A 17,492-nucleotide genomic window follows, 5' to 3' on the forward strand; every position below is an offset into this window, starting at 1 on the left:
AGGCCAATGGCCTCATAGCTTGCAGCATTGTTTTTGGACTTTATAGGCCATTTAGAGCCTCATTGCTTATGTATTTTGCTATTTTGTCGATGATATGTATTGCACTCGGTGCCATTTTGATATATTCACCTTTACATGGTATATAAATGAGCAAACTTTGCATATTTTGTCTCTATTGGCTTGGAATCATGGTTTTAAATCTTAAAAATAGTTTTGTTTCATTAAAAATTAATTATTTAATGTATTTTTTTTAAACCGGTTCGTTTAGACCAAACCAATCCCAGTTAGACCGGTTCCGGTTCTAAAAACATTGCTTGCAGTATTGCTCATGCAAATCTCTGTTCCTGCTCCATGCTCTTTCCTCGAACAAGGCACAACTACGCATCTTACTAAAAAAAACCTTGTGGTATTACTCACACATATCTCCTTTGTTGCTTTTGCTCTTTCCTCGGACCCAACACGAATGAGTATCTCACTCACAACAAATCTACAATATTTAGTATTTACTCATACAAATATCTTGCTTGAGAGAATATCTCTCTCAATGTCTCTTGCCACTGCACATCTCTGTGCCTTGCTCGACCCTTTCGACCCTCTAGGCCTCGCTCGACCCTGTTGACTCTCTTGGCCCTATCAGCACTCTCAGTCCTCTTGGCCCAACTCGACATTCTTGGCTCAACTCAGCCCTTAGGGCCACAAGATGCTCTCTTGTTGACCACCTTCCACAGATCCTCCTGCCTCTCAAAGGTTTGAGGCCTAGTCGGCCTTCTCCTTTAGAAGCTGCTCTCTTGCCGACCACACAAATGTATCACTCACCCTTGTATTTATGCTTTTCCAAAGGGTGTAATACTGTGGGTCATCAAAATACCATTGGTAATTCCACGAGTCTGTAAGTGCAAAGCCCCATAATTTAGCCCACTTGCCTGACACATGAGAATATTCCCGATGCTACCCAAAACATCAACACTCCCTCTTAGCGAGGGATTTATTCTTATGACACCATCTGGAACTGGCTTTGCTACTCCATATGACACAGAAGCAATTCTTGCTGTATGATAGGGATGATTCTTCAAAGACAGCATGCTCCTAGAAGCCTCTCGCTCCTGAGCATGTTGCATGGCCATCTTGTACCATGACTTCCTGAACTAGAAGGTTGTCTTCCTCTGAGCTGCTGACTCCTTTCGATCTTGCTGACTCCCTCTGAAGACTGACCCCCTATTTGAAGACTGATTCCCTCTAGCCTGCTAACTCCCTGTGAAGACCGACTCCCTCCTGAGCTTGCTTACTCCCTCTGACTCCAGATCACAGGCCTTCTCGACCCTCAGAGTCTATACTTGACATTCACTTCATGTTTCTCACATGGATCTCCAATGGCTATCTCAAACCTTTGACCATCTTGGTCTTACATTCTCAACTCTTCTATCACAGGAGCACTTAGACCTATGCATAAGTATCTGCCCATGCTTATAAATTCTAATATAAAGCTTACCAATCTATCGAATTGCGATCGCAACCCTCCTTGAGTCAGCTCTACCTTGAGAGCTAGGAATGAGTGAAGAGTTGGGGGTGAAACTAATCCACTCACACTAGTGTGGAATAACCTGCAAGAAACATTTAACTCCACTAGAAGGATCTACTCTCTTGACATGCCCCGATTGTTACGTAAACAATTGTCACTAATATCCCACAAGTTCAGTTCAAGATTCCCCTAAAAGGTATTGTCCAACACTTGAAAATGTGTCTTCTTGGTGAGAGCTAAGGGTGAGAGAAGCTCCCTTTCCATGTGACAATGTCACTCAATGGATCCTTGCAACGATTTTGTGTTGATTTATCCTGTACTTGCAAAATAGTCTATTAAGCACAAATTAAAGGCTAAAACTAAGAAAAGAGAGCATAGAGCGATCTCATAGTCAACAACTACTAATGGGAGGAGGAGCTAGCAATTTATAAGTTTAATTGCTATGGCTAGTTTTCCTTTATTAAAATAATAATATTGACTTGTCATCCACAATTAATTTGGAGACTAAGTTTATTCAAGAGAAAAATAATATTTAATTACATTGAGTTTGCCCACAGAATTGGTCAAATTGCCTCACCACCACCAAAGTAGTCCAACGTTCCACAAGGAAAATGTACAGAAGTCAAAACCACGAACAATAGTGTTGATTTATCTTGGGAAAGAGAGTATCATCCTAGGGAATTTGCTCCGTTAGTTGAAGACTAATTACTTGACTTTTAATGACTTCTTTTCTTATCCTTATCTTAATCTTCTTGGAAATAATAACCTCCAATAACTATATTGACCTTTCCAACTATTGTTTTTAATTGACTTGATTTTTCTATGCATTAATGAGTACAATTTTACCACCTCAATATCTATAACGTCCTTGTGAATTTGGTAAAACCGAGACATGGGTTTTGTTCATCTGGTTCTGCAGACCAGTTTTGACATATTATATGTCAAATTCTGACAAAATCTGCCTCTATTATGCCTCATGGAAAAATTGCCCTGCCACGTCCGCACGCCCAAGTGGATGATCTCTAATGCCCTTGAGGATAAATTTTTTCTGATATATTGGTTTTGTTCCTCTCAGCGAGTAGACCACTTCTAATGCAATGCATGTGAAAATTTGCCGAACTTTCCCCTTGTTCTTACCATTAAAAACCCGTGACACCACTGTTTGGTCAACTTTGACCAACGATATCTTCAGAATGCCTTCACTAAATGAAATATTTTCATCTGGCATGTCATCTTTTCACTTAGCTCTACAATCTGGGACCCTGTTGACTTTTTGACTTCGAAGACCACTTTGCCTTGGGAAACGTGAATTGCATTGGGAAGTGTGAAAATGTCACTGACTATGAGATTGTTATATATGAGAAACATTTGAGAGATACGACCCCCAAAGCCAAGGCCACGTACAAAGTCGACAGACTCATAACCATGCGGAAATACATGGGTGCATCTGATGTGGGCTGGACTAGCCCCTACACTAGTGATCATCCCTACACTGCAAGGTTCCCACAAAACCATGAGTCCACATATAAGCTTACCTCAGGCCTTCGATTCTTATTAGGGACAAAGAAATTTGTTGCAAACTCAAAGGGACAGGGCATGGTCCAACCAAAACATGACTGTTTCAATGTGACATAGTGTCTAGTATGCTTACAAGGCCTCACATGGTGGTTATGTGGATTTTGACTTGTGACCTTGGGCTTACAATGGTGCTTAAGAATTCTGCAATGAATCCATATGTACCTTAGCCTCCTCACAGTAATGGGACAACATTCGCAAGTTGTAATGAACATAAACCAAGCTCTCTGCTTGATTTACGTTCAACACTGCAGAGATCACCAATGCCGGGGATGTAGTTGCTCAACTGTTTCTCGGTGGTGTCACACTGCTTATCAGGGACTATTTTATCCAATGCTTTCATGTAACCAACCTGAACCTCTGGATCTTGGTGTGGTTTTCTTTTGATCCCCCCACTAGGTGCTAGTGATGAAAGCCATGATGCATGATAGTATTTACTATTTAGGTGTAAGAACATATGCTATGGACTGTTAAGCATTTCCATTTGCTTTAAGATCTATGAACGAATATAATTATACAAGTTGATATCTCTAGGCTCAATGTCTTTAATCTGCCCCCAACATGCTATCCATCGCTCATACACCTCCCCATTTATTGGTTGATCAAAATCTGCAAATTTGATCATGTAATAATTTGTCTTGGTGAATTGCAAAACATATTTAACCTATGACCAAAAGTGGCTTAAAAGTTAATACCATTGCTATCAGTCTGCATGTCGTCCCATGAATCCCATGTCGCCATAGCACTTAAAGCTTTTCTCATCTTCAATTGGTGCCTAAAGGTGAGGTAATAGATTGCAAATCTAGTTTTTGCATTCCTAAGCAGCTGCAAGTTGAAGTGCCATCAAGGTAATTCACCCTTGTTTTCCCTGTGACAAATTGAATGAGTTGCTTCCCTCCCTTGTACACCTAATTAATCTCGTCCACATTCTTTATGCTTCACAATATCATACATCAAAATGTTTAATATGCTTACCAAGTACCCGGACCAAAAAATGTGTGGATGATGTTGCTCAATGCTTTTTCATGCTTCATTATAATTTGCTGCATTATTGGTGATTATGTAAACCACATTATTAGGACCAACATCATTAATTGTTTTCAGTAGGAGCTCTGCAATGTTTTGAGAAGATGCAGCGATGGAGGAGGAGCGTGACTTGCATGAAACACTGCACCGCTAGCAAAACACCAAGAACATCTATCAAATGTTGGTTTCTAACGTTTGTGTAACCATATGATATTATAGATACCCCGCAATCTCCCCACTCAAAGCTCTATGGATCTCTGTTTTTTCTCTGTCTAATAACAAAGTTCTAGCATTCTCATATAGGGGCTCTTGTATCGTTTTGGGGCTTCATTTATGGCCTTAAACCAAATCATGCCAGTAGGGAGAGCTAAGCACATCGAATGGTATACCACAAGCTCAAAGAAACTGCACCACTTTTGCAGCCACATTATCCCTCCCACCCATATTAAGGAAATTTTACTATTGTTCTTATGGATTCAGAGGTTCAAGAAGTTCCAAGAGGAGATGATGTGTGGCCACCACCACCAAATCTGGAGGTTGCACTTGATTCAGGCTGAAGTTCTTGTTTCTTACTTTTCTTTTGTGCTGCTTTCTATATTTGGATGTATTTTGCTTTTGTTCCATTGATACCTTAGGGGAAACTTTGTTCAAATTTGAAAGTTCCAAAAGGGTGTCAATGAAGCTTTTCCCCCTTGCATTTCATTGCCCTCTTCATTCCCTTCTCCTTCAAACCCTAACTCCTCATCATAGATTGTGTCAGTATCCTCTTCTTCCATTTCTTCCCTTTGATGCCTGCCTTGCACCAACACCATGAAAAGATAAGCCAAAAGAAACACCATTTTTCCCAAAGCTAGGATGGACAACCTGCAATAGAATGAGGAAGAAGGAGGAATGGAAAAGGGTAGGAGAGGAGGAAAGAAAACACAAACAAGAAATACAAGAAATTGAGGGAGTTGGGGTTTGCACTTACCTCTTTAACTCTTGAGAAGTCGAGGTAGATGGTAGCCCTTGTTATCTCCTTGAAGCTCCTCCTCCTTCACTCCTCCAAGCTCTTCTTTGCTCTCTCCCCCAACCTCTCACAAATCTGCTCTCAAAGACCTGCTCTCTCCTTTGGTTTCTTCTCCAAGCTCAAGCCAATGATGCAAGAATGAGGAAAAGAGAGGGGGAAGAGGCCATTTAACCTCATCCTCCATTTCCTAAATCACCCTTGACTCATCCTAGGCCCATCCAAACTGTGGTTGAGAACTTTAGGCCAGCAAAAAAATATAAAAAAGGGAGGCTCCTACGGAACTGTGTGTTTATTTGGAATCGCTCTAGAAGCATGGCAGAACCGCGCATGGAATCACGGTTTTGGCATGTGGAACCATTCACGAAACCATCAAGCACAGTTATGAAAAACTGATGCGAGGTTCCTTTCACGGTTCAGGCGCAGATCCACATGGTTCGTGGTTTCAGCCTTTGAGCTGGGGGGAGGAGGGGGGACGATTCCTGCATCACTGTTCCTTGCATTACCCCTATGGTTCACCAAGGAATCTTAGGATTTCCTAGTAACTAACTGCTTCTCAATGTTGGGTGCTATGGTGTCTTCGAGAAGGTGTCACGTGCAAAGTGATTAGTTTTTGTCGATGGCAATGATTTGGATGTCATAGTTCAATGTATTCAACATTGTGGTGATGAGATGGTGATATTTTTGGTTAGGAGGGTATATGTCACATTACCCCCTTTTATTATTCGAGTGCTATCATCACTTTTTTCCAATGCTCCAGCATCCACGTGGTGTTATTTCTACATTATATGGTGAAATTTTATATATGTGGGGGCTTCCTAGCAGATATCAACGTATTTACCCTTTATTCAACTAAACTGTAGTTATTTTAAGTTTAATTATTTAATGCACACATGTTGAGGATGGTTGAGGTGATTTAATTGCTGAATTTGTGTTAAGAGTGTACATGGAGGCCTCCTACAGTTTGTCCTAGCTGATATAGTGGTCTTTTTAATTACAAGATGGTGTTACATAATGAAATTGTTGCCCTACATGGAATGCATCCACTTCAGGCACACATACAGGCAGATTAAATAATATATTTTATTATTATTTTCAGCTTGATGGTAGACTGCACCCTTTTGAGGACAATATTATATCTTTTATCTCACATGTGTGAACATGTTGAATACTTCGTGGGAGACTTCTTGACCATGGGCTAGCTGTTGGAGTATGTTTGACTAGTTGTGTGACTTGGGAAATATGTCGGAAACTATGTTTGGCAAGCTGTCTAGCTGTTATGGGCCATGGCATGTGTGGGACAACAAATCACACTTGGCAAGCTCAAAGTCTTCTCTAGATGGATTGTTTTGACTCTTGGACATGTGGCATGCATGTAATTTTCTCTTTAGCTGACATGTGTTACTCATGGATATATTTTTTGCTATTTTTGGGAGAATACAATTTGGGTTTATTAATCTTGGTTGTGAGACTTTTATGGATGATTAATTATCTCTTTAACTTTTTGATGTATGTGGTGAATGAAATATTGAAGTAAAATTGATTTTCTTCATTAAAAATCTTGCGTACTTCAATAGTTTTATTAAAGAACATTATCTCCCAAGAATTTGGCAAGTTTCTTTTCCATTAGAGTTCATGAAATGTTTGGAAATTGTATTACAGCAAACAAACACTGGCTGTAGCATGCCTCATTTAGCTACTAATAGCCCTAAACCAGTGATTATTAACTCTTGAAAACCTTGTTTTACAAGACTAAATAGCCCAATAACAATAGCACTGATCTCCTCTTCAAACATCATTAAAATTTTACTTGTTACAACCCTTTATTTGGCTGTAATTTGGGTTTCAGCCTCCTTAATGCTACTTCTTGGCTGTAAAGGACCTTAGTTTACAGCGAAGGATGTTAATTTTGTAGTAATAAATCTCTTATAATTGGTCTTTTTCTCGAGGTATAAAGACTCCTCCTTTAGCCTATAAAAAACCTTTGTTTTTTAGCCTACCTTTTTGCAAGGATAAACTTTGATAACATTCAAAATTTTATTCCCCTCTTCATGTACTAAATTTTGGATTCATTGTGAAATATCAAAGAACTAGTAGGTACTTTTAAATTTTACGTTTAATTTCTTCTTTATATAGATATTATTTATTCGCAAAATCCATTCATTCATAGGTTCTCTTAACTGACCTCAAATCTAGAAGTTGGAACTACATTTATCAAGATAAACTAGATTTGTTCCAGGTATTTGTATTCCTTTAATTCCTTATCCCGGTTTGAGATTTAGCTGCTTAGGGAAGCCCCTCCTTGTTGGAGATTTTTATTGCATTAAAGTGTGGGAGGCAGTCATTAAGGTGACAGTGGATGATCAGTCCAAGTCGCTTTTGTGTTCATATCTAATGACTTGGGACATTGGCACCTTTGGTGTGAACTTGAACAATAACACCAGAGAGAGATGCCTGATTTATGACAGGGTTTTGAATTCTTAGTGTGCTTGAACCTTGGAAGTGTGATGTACTTGATTTGTCGTTGAAGAAAGTGCTTCCAATTTTACACCTTGGAAGTGCAAGCTACAAATGTTATGGGAAGAGATTGAGCTTTGAGAGCATGCCGAGAATGAGATCACTACACCTACTAATGCAAAACATATGGCCAACCATAATCAAATGTAGGTCAAGGCATGAGAATCATCTTCGATTGAGGGAGGCTCATTTTATCATTCACATCGCAGAGAACAAAATCAGGAAAGAGATGTATGTTGCTTTGATTGCATTGATCCATGTGGGAACAACTCTACAAAAATGAACTTTAGAAGCAAGCTCTTGGTCATCTGCATGAGTGATATAGATTTAATGGCTAGATACTTGGGGAGGATCATAGAATGGAGAGAACAGTTGGCTACCATAGGACAAAAGTGGAGGATGAGCAGTTGGTGCTCATTGCTTTGGATGAGCTTACTCCATTTTGAAAACCCTATTTCTAAGGTATTTGTGGTTGTGAGAAGCTATACATCTTTTGAGAAGCTTTAGGATGACTTTGTTTAAGGAGAGACAAGGTGAGATTCCACTTGAACTAAGCAAAGTGAAGTAGAAATCCTAGCCCTTAATGAGAGGAGGAGGTAGGGAAGTAAGAAAGGCCCTGAGAAGAATAAGAAGGAAGAATCAGGCCAAGCTAAGGAGTTGAGTCATGTAAAGTGGTTCAGGTGTCATTAGAAGGGACATTATGCTCATTGCTAAGTAATGTGCAGAGAGTAGGGAAAGGCCAAACAACAGAGAGAGATAGTGTAGACATTGTTGCTGGGATGGATGAGTTAGCATCGAAGCTTGAGATTGTCTTCTCCTTGACTCGTGTTTATTTACGAGCATCGAGTTAGGGATTTGGTGGTATGTGGATAGTGGGGCATTGGGACATATGAATTACAATAGGAAGCTCCTCAATTGGTTTTAGGAGCAAGAGGGAGGATGAGCATGGAGAGTGATGATGCCATTTGTTCTATGAAGGATTGGGTGCCATTTCCTTCTAAATTCCATCAGGTGATGTTCTAGAGTTGAATGTTGTTTTAGTTGTACCTGGTTTAAAGAAGAATCCTTTTTTGATTTGTTGTATCACAAAGTTTTTGTGTAGTGTTTCTTTGGAAGATTGATAGTGCACTAACACTGACAGTGATCGTAGTCTAGCAAGGCCGAGGTCATTGTGTAGAGGTGTGTGGAATGGTGGCATTTATAAGTTACTAGCTGAGGTTGTTGCACTTGTACATGCCAGTAGGCAGTTGGGTGAGCCTTCTAGCCTTGAAGACACATGCAAAGCATGTAAGGTGGGATGCCATGGAGATATGTTGAAAGCATAATGTGGAATCAACGATTGATTCGAAGCTTGCAGCAAATGGGAGTATTGAGAAGTACAAGGATATGGTTTTCGGATTTTCTTGGCAAGTGGGAGCTGACCTTGTTGAGACTCTTGCTCCAGTTTCCAAAGGATTCTCTATTAAAGAGAATGTTCAGCTTGTTGAGTGTTTTGCTTCAATCATTGGAAGTTTTGGGGTGCATGGGTGAGATAACCCATGTTTGCACTTTGTTGCAGATTTGTGTGGGCTATTGTTTGCACTGAGCTTATTATTTCAGGATGGTTGAGATTTGTGCAGAATTTTATCTTTGGATTATTCCACTTATCTTGGTTCTATGTATAGATGGGAATACCTTTGTAGGGAATTTTGAACAACTTATGATGTGGTGTCAAGATTATGTCCTGTGAAGCTGACCTGAGGATGGTGTAGTTTGACAGGTTGTTGTTGTTGTAGAAGGCAAGCTAGCTCGAGTTTTGGAGGGAGAAGATTGGTGTTTGTTAAAACTATTTCCTTGCAAAATGAGAGTTCGAGGTTTTGGGTTGCTACAAAAGTGTTCACAACATGCTAGGGGTGTGTTACATGTAATGATATGGGGTGCGTGGTGAAACCCTAGCCTCTTTTTCTATATTATCTTTATTGTGAAGCAGTCTGGCCAAGAAGGTTGTTAGTTGATATCAGTAGAGTTTGGACCAGCAAGAAGGAACACACAATTGCTTTGTCTTTCTATAGCAGCTGATTATGAAGGCACACTTAGTGCAACAAGTGGAGGAGTAAGTCCACAATGATTGCTGAGATTTAGCTGATATTGTGTAGAGGTGTGTGGAATGGTGGCCTTTATAAGTTACTAGCTGAGGTTGTTGCACTTGTACATGCCAGTAGGCAGTTGGGTGAGCCTTCTAGCCTTGAAGACACATGCAAAGCATGTAAGGTGGGATGCCATGGAGATATGTTGAAAGCATAATGTCGAATCAACGATTGATTCGAAGCTTGCAGCAGATGGGAGTATTGAGAAGTACAAGGATATGGTTTTCGGATTTTCTTGGCAAGTGGGAGCTGACCTTGTTGAGACTCTTGCTCCAGTTTCCAAAGGATTCTCTAGTAAAGAGAATGCTCAGCTTGTTGAGTGATTTGCTTCAATCATTGGAAGTTTTGGGGTGCATGGGTGAGATACCCATGTTTGCACTTTGTTGCAGATTTGTGTGGGCTATTGTTTGCACTGAGCTTATTATTTCAGGATGGTTGAGATTTGTGCAGAATTTTATCTTTGGATTATTCCAATTATCTTGGTTCTATGTATAGATGGGAATACCATTGTAGGGAATTTTGAACAACTTATGATGTGGTGTCAAGATTATGGCCTGTGAAGCTGACCTGAGGATGGTGTAGTTTGACAGGTTGTTGTTGTTGTAGAAGGCAAGCTAGCTCGAGTTTTGGAGGGAGAAGATTGGTATTTGTTAAAACTATTTCCTTGCAAAATGAGAGATCGAGGTTTTGGGTTGCTACAAAAGTGTTCACAACATGCTAGGGGTATGCTACATGTATTGATATGGGGTGTGTGGTGAAACCCTAGCCTCTTTTTCTATATTATCTTTATCGTGTGGCAGTTTGGCCAAGAAGGTTGTTAGTTGATATCAGTAGAGTTTGGACCAGCAAGAAGGAACACACAATTGCTTTGTCTTTCTATAGCAGCTGATTATGAAGGCACACTTAGTGCAACAAGTGGAGGAGTAAGTCCACAATGATTGCTGAGATTTAGCTGATACTGGTTGAGCATGGGAAGAACCTATAGTGTTTTTCTCTGATAATCAATATGCTATACAGCTAGGTAGAATGTGGTTATTCATCAATGTAACAAGCATATTGTATTCCATATTCACTAGCTAGCCTCAAGCACAAATTTTTTTTTTGGCACAGATGCAGTTCAGTCATGCACAGAGCTATCAAACACTTGCAAGAGTGGAGTGTGCTGAAGTGCATAAATTGATATGGCAAGAGTCAAGACATTGGGAGTTTACTACATTATGCTGACAAGGATTAATTTATTAAACCGTTGAAGCAGTATTGGCATTACTGCAGGGTTTGTTGTTGGCTGAGTTAAAGTTAATCACTGGGTCTCAGGGAGCCAGCATAGTTTCCCTCAAGCACATAACTTTAGAATCAATGAATGCTGATGAAGGATAATGAGTGATTTTGCCAAACATGATCAATGAACTACTTGCCTATATATAATGCATAATCCATCATTGTTACAGGTGGGAAACTTTGGAGAGAATCAGCAAATCTCTGAGGTTTATGGAACCCATTGTACTCTTGTATGAGAGCTCAATTTACTGGTGAAAGGTTGTACTTGGGGGAGGTTTAGACTATGGAGCTAGTAAGCAGAAGCATTGTGAACCATGGAGCTGTGACCTGTTGAGAGAGGAACTTGGCTTGTACAATCTTGAGATTGAAGCCAAGGCAGATCTGTAATTTTATGAAAGTCTCTTGGACGTTGCTTTTTTTATGTTTACAAGGTTAAAACTTAACTTTTCAGATCTGTTTGGCGGTGAGGTAGATATTGTTGATTTTTCAAGTGCAGTATAGACGAGCACAATTTCCTGAAACTGATAATTACTTCCAATGATATTTATATTATTTTAGCACATTTCAGATTATCATTAAGCAATTATACTTCAGAAAATTCAACCATAAATGCAGTAGGACAGTAGAGATCACAGTAGAATAACAATGCACAGAGACACAATAAATTTTTACCTTGGGAAAACCCTAATTAGGGAAAAACCCAACAATATTTTCTTAGGATAAATTATTCAATTCAACAAAAGTACAATCTGATTTTTCCAGTCAAACTAGGTCAAACAGATCACAGAAACTTGCCCAGAATATTTGGTCAACTCTGCCCAAGAACTTGGTCTCTCACTCAGACTTGCTCGTTATGTGCGAAGGAGAGAATGAATGTGTGATCGATGCATCTCCAAATGAGAAAATCAAGTGCCTTTTAGAAGAGGATTTAAGGTGCCCTTACGCTGGGTCAACTTGATCTTTTCGGAGACAATTTAATTTTCCCTCAACATTTAATTTTGATTTCCCTGAAGCGAACAAAGTTCCTTCTATAAATTAATTACTCCAAAAAGACTTGGAACATAAAGATATCCATGAGGATACAAATATTATATATTAAATGTGTGAATAAGAATAAGAATGATTGTTTACAATGAGAACGAGAGGCTTGCTTATATACCAAGCAAGTGTCTCTTCATGAAGAGTCATGTCTCATTTAGACATGCCTCTTCAAATTAATTAATAATTAACTAATAATTATTTATGCTTATTATTATTTATATTATTTTACATTATTTATATATATTTTATTCGTCACATTGCCTCCTTCCTCAAAAAGGTTTGTCCTCAAAGCTTGTCAATGGAAAAAGGCTTGATCTCTTTTTCGGCTTCAAACGACTCTCTCTTGGAATAGTCATCATCGTTGATACAAGTTGATATGATCTTCTTAGTGACAAACAAAATTGTCGCGCTAATAAGGGATCAGACCTTCCAAGATTAATCTTCTGTATAGTATTCTGATCACTAGAACTTAATAACGACTTGGCATCATAAGACGAGATTGATTTTACGTCATTATTCTCTGAAACATCAATTTGTTGTTTCTGGTCTGAATGGTCCTGATATGTAGATTGGTTGAGTTGTGTATTCTCACGATTTGGATGTTGATAGGGAACTTTTTTGGTTTGACTTTCCCTTATTGGGCATGTGGCAATTTTTATATTTTCTTATGGCGAAGATGTTGTTGAGTTGGTTATGGAACATTTACTTGGGATGTTTATTGTCTGAACTGCAACATCTACGTGTGTCATTTCTTCAACTGACTTGTCTTCTTGAGTTGTCATATTCATTGGATTGGTATTTGTTGTTTTGTCATCAACTTGAATTCCTACATTTGATGCTTCCTTCTTGATAAGTTGTTGTACCTCGTTTTCTAACGACTTCTTATCCTTCTTAAGTTTCTTAATTTGCGTCAGCAAATTTTCACAATGGATTTTAAGTCAGGAAACTTCTTCATTTTTATCAAAAATGATTTTATTAATTTCGTTTTGCATATTTTGTAATATTTTTTTACCTTCTTGAGAAATTACTTTTGAAATATCTGAGATATCTTGTGGCGTTACTGAGTTTGGTTCCAGTGTAAAATCTTGGAGCGTTATTTTCTTCTTTTTGTAAGAAAATGTCAATTTTTTTTTTTTTTTTTTTTTTGTATTTAGAATAAAGGAACCTAGAGTTTCCATCCATGGTGATCCCAAAACAATGTCACTGTCGTTAGAATATAAGGTTTTCACGGTGAATTGTGAGGTAAAAGTGTAATCTCCAATACTTAGGTGTAGATTGCTTATGTCATATTGTTTGTCATATTCGCCAAGAGTATTCTTTTCAACTATATTTGATTCAGGAATCACCAATTGGTTAGCACGTTTAGGTCCTTAGGACCAACATAATTACTTTTTTCAGCAAGACTGATAGTGATTATGATATCTCTTCCTGCGAGCGATCCTTTGATTTTAAATAATGTATCAACACTTTTACTAAAGGTTTTAGGAAACCTTTCATTACTAGTCTCCATTTTACTCTTTAAATATTAAATACCTTTTTAAATCACTATTCTTTTTATTTTTATTTTATATATTCTCTTAATCTATAAAATATATTCCACTTCTCTCTTATAAAAATCTAATATATATATATATATATATATATTTCAAATATTCTCTTCTTCTTCTTCTTCTTTTTTTCACTCTTTTTTTTTTATATATAAAAATAAATTTATATATATATATATATATTATATAATTTTAATTTATATATATTATAAAATTATAATTATATAAAATTTATATATACTTTTTTGAGACCCACTTTTCCTTTTATATGTAACTATATAAGGCTTATATAGTATCCTTTTTTATAATTATAATAATATTTTTTTCTCAGAAAATTTGGATGAGACGTGACTCTTGGTACGGTCACAATCTTTAGATTTGAATGATTAAAATTATTTAGATCACACCTTTTTTCTCCAATGTTATCAAAATATCTTTTACTTTTAAAATACCATGGGCAATTACCATGGGTTGTTTCTAAAACCACGGGCTTCTCCACGAAAAAAGTATTAAATATCACTTGGTATGAGATTTTGTATCCCTTTTGTTTTCTATTTTACTTTTAAAATACCATGGGCTATTACCATGGGTTGTTTTTAAAACCTCATGTAAAAAGTAATATTTACCTTTCACGCAAGAGCTTTTGTATCTCATTTGTATCCCTGTTTTTTCTTTAACGTTAAAATACCATGGGCTATTACCATGGGTTGTTTTTAAAACCACAGGCTTCTCCACGTAAAAAGTTTTAAATATGCTTGGTATGAGATTTTGTATCGTTTTGTTTTTTCTTTTACTTTTTTTTCTTCTTCTTTTTATTTTATTTTATTTTATTTACTTATATATATATATATTTTTTGGTTAATTTATTTTATTTTTATTTTTATTTACGGCCAAAGGCCTAGAAAAACGGAGAAAAGGAGAAACTCCCAAATTCTGAGCAAAATGCTTCAATTGTACGACAACAAGGTTGACGAATTTGGATAAGCCAAAGACCTAGATAGGAGAAAAGCTCTGTGCACCGCTTAAGAAACCTAGAGGAACGAACAGCTCTGATACCACATGAAGTGAACAAAGTTCCTTCTATAAATTAATTACTCCAAAAAGACTTGGAACATAAAGATATCCATGAGGATACAAATATTATATATTAAATGTGTGAATAAGAATAAGAATGATTGTTTACAATGAGAACGAGAGGCTTGCTTATATACCAAGCGTCTCTTCATGAAGAGTCATGTCTCATTTAGACATGCCTCTTCAACCTAATTACTAATTAACTAATAATTATTTATGCTTATTATTATTTATATTATTTCACATTATTTATATATATTTTATTCGTTACATTCCCCCTCAAATTCAATTTGGGCCAATTTAAATTCAAATTCAAATTTAATTTCATTTCCTCTTGAATTTCTCTTGAGGGCCAATATGTGTAGCTGGGGAATACCTCCCGCAACTACCCAAAATTCAACACTCCCTCTTAGCTAGGGAGGTATTCACCTTGACTTTCTCATATGTACATTTTGTTGAAAACTTTCTCCTTCCCAAGAAAAGATTGAATGGGCTTGCTATGTTAATATATCTATCTACTTTATAAGAAAACCATCCTGCATCAACATCATGCTCAACAAGTTGTCATTTGGAGCAAAGTCACCAATTATCCAAGTTGTCACTTGGAACCTGGTCAGTACCTTTGTTGATTTTTCAAGTGCAATAGATACAAGCACTAATTTCTTAAATACTGATAATTACTTCTAATGATGTAGATCTTCTTTTATCAATTCCAGTTTATGATTAAGCAATTACACTTCAGAAATTCAACCATAAAAGTACAAGGACAATAGAGATCACAATGCACAAAGAGAAGACAAGATTTACTTTGGGAAAACCCACTTGGGGGAAAATCCAACAACCTTTTCCCTAGAGAAATTCTTCAGTTCAACAAGAGATACACCTAATACTGCTAGTCAAATATGAGGTCAAATTGACCAGCAATGTTATGGTGAAACCTGGTCAAACAATCCTCTTGTCAAGTCAATCTTCTGCCTTTCAACTTCAGCCCTCTCTGATCAGCTTAGGTTGAATTTTGGCCTCCCATAATATGCCTAGAAACTCGGCCTTGCTGCCCATAATTTCGACCCTGCAGTCTAGAAACTGTCCAAAAATTCACATGTGCGAGAGAGAGAGAGAGAGAGAGAGAGAGAGAGAGATGAATTCGTCTTTCTTGTACAACATCCTTCTCATTCTTCGCTTGGATGCCCAAAATATGTCTTCTTGCGTGAGAGATCGAATGTTGGCTTGTGGAGGAGGTCAAATGATCTATATATAGTGTTTTGCTTGTGTGAGTGGGTGTGTTTCTTCACTGGGGTCGACTTGACTTGAGGGAGGGTTGACTTGACAAGTTTGGGGCAAAAAATTCAAAATTTGCTCTTTTGATACCAACATCAAGAACATGTTTTGTAATAATTCTTTCAAGGGCTAAATAATGAAAATGACATGAAGAACATGTCTTACAATTTCATTATATATTAGGACTAAAATACAAATTATGGAGACTGACGATAGTTACAAAATTCAACACCTTTGACCTATGGTGGAACCTTGGGCAATTACCATTCTTGCATACCAATTGAATGGTAATACACTTGCTCGATGCTAAAGGCACTCACTCTACCACTAGCCAAGCACCTCTTGGCAATATGGTAAGAACCTTCTGATCGAGGGAGCATTATGGGCCTTGATGCTCTGTGGACCATTTTGACTCTCACTCTACCCACTAGCCAAGCACCTCTTGGCAATATGATCGAAACCTTTTGACCGTGGGAGCACTCTGGGCTGTAATGATCTCAGGACCATTCTCCCTAACCACATTACATGGCAATCTAGTCAATACCTTTGACCTAGGGATAATGTCTGTCCTTGATGCTACAACATCAACACTCCCTCTAATTGAGGGCATTATTCTCAACTACTCTATGCTTGTCCTTGAAGTGCAAACTTCACCCTAGGATAGAGGCTTTGTGAGAATGTCAACATCTTGCTCATTTGTAGAATGGAGGAGCCTAAGGAATCGTGGTAATTCACTCATCATAGGTAAGGGTCTTTTACCCTGTGCTAGCAATAGAAACAATATAAAACATAGGTTGGTATAATGGGTTGTTCTTGGAAATGTTGAAAGTAATGTCATTGTGTAGAAAACACCTATCCACAATCTCGTTAGCTTCTTGTTTCTCACTTATTTTAACCACGTACCTAATAGAAGGTTGTGTGCTATGTGTGAACAAAAATAGATGAAGTCACTTAGGGTATTGTGGGCTTCATGTTCCAAAATTTGTGCAGGGTGGTATTCCAAACAGGTGATTTGCCGCATCATGACCTTCCCACACAACTTGCAACTCAACTTTTGGCTATTATACCCCTCATCAGGTTCACCATATTCCCACAATACCGGAACAAATGGATACCTGGATATATTCGAAATAGCACAGGTGAGAAAATTTCTCCTTGGGTTATGCTTTTATTTGATAAAAAATAAACCTCTCAAAGGTTTCAACATTTTGAGTCTTCAAATTTCAAACTTCAGATTTTGGATCACCCACAGTCCCCTAACAATCAACAAGAAGAGGGAAAACTAATTGGTAATGGAAAACCTATAAAAAATTGGAAAAAAAGAAATAAATACATTGGAAATTGTTGCCCATACTTGCAAATGTGCCCACAACTGAGGGGAATCAGTCGATTCTATAATGTTTTAATGATGATTCTCTTGGCTGATTTGAATAACCTCTTCATGATATCGAGGGTAACTTGTTGATAAACAAATAGTGTTCCTGAGCATATCTTGTTAAAATTTT

General features: G+C 37.7%; 1 protein-coding gene across 1 annotated transcript in view; it reads left to right on the top strand.

Moving 5' to 3' along the window:
- The window catches only part of LOC149165870 (DEAD-box ATP-dependent RNA helicase 6-like), a 119,217-nt gene that overhangs the window by 81,051 nt on the left and 20,674 nt on the right, over positions 1-17,492 (top strand). The gene's annotated exons all lie outside the window — the stretch shown is intronic.

This window comes from Pinus tabuliformis, chromosome 5_1, assembly GCF_031772625.1.
Source record: "Pinus tabuliformis cultivar Carrire ecotype Pingquan chromosome 5_1, CPIR1, whole genome shotgun sequence".
In the NCBI taxonomy this organism is placed as follows: domain Eukaryota; kingdom Viridiplantae; phylum Streptophyta; class Pinopsida; order Pinales; family Pinaceae; genus Pinus; species Pinus tabuliformis.